Below are 3,739 nucleotides of genomic sequence, written 5' to 3' on the forward strand. Positions count from 1 at the left end.
CGATTGACACAGGACAGAGCAGAGTTTAGGGCTGTTGTACACAGGGTCGCTATGAGTCACAAGCGACTCGACGGCACATAACAACAACAACAACAACATCCATCTTAAATCACACTTGACAAGAACAATTAGGGAAAAAGGAATAGAGCTTATTCACTAGTGGTATTAATTGACATTTTAGGAAATTGTCTTTCAAAACAAATCTGAAAGCTGTTAGTCTAGAAAGTCAGATTCCAAACTACAGGTTAAAAAAAAATGGGGTGGGGGTGAAGCAAAAACAAAAATTAAGATCTAGGGAATTCCTAGGCTTATTGGGAGAGGATTCTGCTATCAACACAAAGGTACATGGTTCAAATCCACCAGCTGCTCTGCAGGAGAAAGATGGGCAACCTCCTCCCAAGCGATCTACTGCCTTTGGAAACTTGCTGGAGGGACAGTGGTGGGTCAGTTATGACTTGATGGTACTCAACAACAATAGTAACTAGTTTTCTCTAAATACCCTACCATCTCCAAGTAAGATTTAATTTTAGAAAATAATTTTAAGAAACACATTGAAATTTTCAAGTTTAAGGTCAATTTTCTAATAGGTTAATATGCAGGAAAGCAGAGAGAAAAACGTCTCTCACCCTGGTGACACACGATACAAATGAAACACAGCAGCACAGTCCATTGGCTACAGTAAGTTGCAGACTGTTAGGAGAAAAAGACGTATAGGCACACTGCATGGCCCACATACATGGTTCTTTGTCCATGGACCTGAGTGAATTCCATACTCATCATGTTCATTGTAACCATGAAGCTGCTTTATCTCACCGAGCCATGAACTGAGATAAAGCAACTTCCACCAGAGCACACACTTTAGGTGGCAGAAATGGACTATATGAACACAATTTTTCCTTGACTCTGTTCATGTCATACCATGAATTCCCACTGCTTCTAATATCAAAAAAGTTACAACTTTAATCTCTTTTAGGTTTAGTTAAATTCAGTATCTTATAAACCCATTTTCTTTATCATGGCAAGAACAGCAGGAACTCGGGCTCACTTCTCTTCTGTGCAAACACATGTCCCATTTCTTTTTCTTGTACGAAATTTTCCACAGATTCCAAGCATCCAACAATGCAGAACACACAAAAAGAATCTTAAATTCTTTGGGGTATAAAAACCTTTGACTTACAAGTTGTTCTAATTTCCAAGAACACAGTGTGCCTATATGGGTAATTTAAATTATACTGCTATTTCCTGAGTGATTACTTTACATCTCTGATTTTAATCTAGATTTTTTTTCCATCCTGGAAAATTTACAAAGTCTTTTAGTTCTACTTCACTGCATGGATGAAAAAAACCTTTAGGCTGACTGTAATCACTAGAAGCATGCTTTAGTTCTTCCATTCAAGCTCTACTTAAAAGTCACAGTAACTACAGGGGAATTTAAAAACAAAACAAAACACAACTTGGTATAAAAGAAACTTGTAAATTATTTTTTATCATCTCTACCTTCCCTTCCAATTTATCACTACAGTAGAGATGAAAGTAGTAAGAAAATGTAGTCCTTCTTTAAAAAACCTCAAACTTCTATAGTATTTGCCTACAATGTATTTTTCTACATTGTCAGAGTCTGTAAATCACATGACAGGAGAGGGCCCATCTTTCTCTGACAGCAGCTGATGGATTTAAAGCGCTTGCCTTTGGGTTTGAGATGCACTTCTCCCCCAGATACTATCACTACTGCTACATGCTGTCAAGCTGGAACTGACTCATAGCTGATATTCTAATATATTTTAAAAGGGAGTAAATCTCGTGGGAGGAAGAAGGTGGTGGATTCAAAGAGCATGCCTTGATTTTCTTTTTTTTTTTCAAGGACTCTTCCAGTCTACAAATCAAAGAGGAGCTAAGAAGCAAGGTGGTGGAGAAGCCTGAACTTCTTCACTGAAGACTGCAACAACTTTCCAGTGTGAAAATGGAAAACCAAGCAATGAACTCTCCTCAAACAGCCAAACAGTCTATTATTTCAGAGGAGATAATTTCAGAAGGAAAATGGGTCAAACTTGAAAAAACAATCTACATGGATCCTACTGGTAAAACAAGAACTTGGGAAACTGTGAAACGCACAACAACCAGGAAAGGACAGTCAGCCGATGGTATGGCAATTATTCCAGTGCTGCAAAGAAGTCTTCATTATGAATGTATTGTTCTGATGAAACAGTTCCGTCCTCCAATGGGTGGCTATTGTATAGAATTCCCTGCAGGTCTCATAGATGATAATGAAAGCCCAGAAGCAGCTGCTCTTCAGGAGCTTGAAGAGGAAACTGGTTACAAAGGTGATGTTGCTGAAAGCTCGCCGGCTGTATGTATGGATCCAGGTTTGTCAAACTGTACTGCACATATTGTGACAGTAACAATTAATGGAGATGATCCTGAAAATGTAAGACCCAAACCAAAACCTGGAGATGGAGAATTTGTGGAAGTAATTTCCTTACCAAAGAATGACCTGCTGAAGAGACTTGATGCTCTGGTAGCTGAAGAACATCTTAAAGTGGATGCCAGAGTCTATTCATATGCTTTGGCCCTGAGACATGCAAACACTAAGCCATTTGAAGTGCCCTTTCTGAAATTTTAAGGCCAAAAAGGACAATAGACATGTTGGTTTGGTGGTGTGAGGGGTTTTTTTGTGTTTTGTTTTGTTTTTATTAAAAAAAGATCTCCTAGCCTTCACTCATACTGGGCATTCCAACATAATTTAATACATATTTGAAATTAGTTTTTTCACAAAATCAAAGCAACACAGAATGCATGTAATTATATAAAATAATTACAGGAAGGCTGTTACTTTCATTTGAATTTGTTAAAGCTCTAAAATTAGCAAGAAGGAACAATAAATGTAGATATATTTTCTCCAAATTAAAAAAGAAAACTCAACTGTTACTCTCTTAATGTAGCCTAGTGACAAGAATGTTTTCGTAGGAAACCAGACATGAGTTTCAAATGAGGTCAACTAATCTGAAACCCAGCCCATATTAAATTTTCTAACTGAGAAATAACTAAGGAGATAACTATTTACTCCATTAGTGTTGTTTGTTTTGTTTTTTTCAAAAGACTACACTTTCCAGGCTTCTCTTAACTGAAGTATTTTGGTTTTGTACAATTCAACTGGATAGGAGAACATTAAACAAAATCAACAAAGAGAATATTTCTGATAAGCAAAATAAAAAGAGCATGACTTAGGGTTGGGAGTCTAACTCTTTATCACTTAGGAACTTTGCAAAAATTTATATTTTTTTTATATCTATTCTCTCATTTTCCATCTCTATCAACCCTCCAAGAATGATTTTTTTTCTGTTTGCAAACCACTTTTTAGTTTTTTTTTTTTTATATTAGTGATCTTACACCATAAGTAGGGAACACTGGTGGCCTCGTATCAAGAAGTTGTGCTGTAATCCATAAGGCACATGGGTCAAGGCCAGGAGTTGCTCCATGGGAGAAGGATGGGTAATCTCCTCCCGTGTGATTAACTGCCTCTGAAAACCCACGGGAGGGTCCGCTATGGGTTGGTTCTGATTCTACACTACACAACAACAACTCAAAGGTATTAGGTTATGGGGTTGATAACAATTTATACACAGAGAATAATGTAAATTACAGAACTTTTAATTGTGCTTATGAGAAACTTGTACATAAATAAAGATGCAGTCATTCAAACGGAACAAGGAGATAACTGCATAGTTTAAGATCAGGAAAG

The 3,739-nt window shown here is 37.0% G+C and overlaps 1 pseudogene; it reads left to right on the plus strand.

The window, feature by feature from the left end:
• The first annotated feature begins 1,960 nt into the window (after nucleotides 1-1,960).
• Nucleotides 1,961-2,620, plus strand: LOC102875847 (annotated as a pseudogene).
• Nucleotides 2,621-3,739: the final 1,119 nt, after the last annotated feature.

Source organism: Elephantulus edwardii, unplaced genomic scaffold (genome assembly GCF_000299155.1).
Source record: "Elephantulus edwardii isolate Elephantulus edwardi_28Jun2011 unplaced genomic scaffold, EleEdw1.0 scaffold00007, whole genome shotgun sequence".
Taxonomy (NCBI): domain Eukaryota; kingdom Metazoa; phylum Chordata; class Mammalia; order Macroscelidea; family Macroscelididae; genus Elephantulus; species Elephantulus edwardii.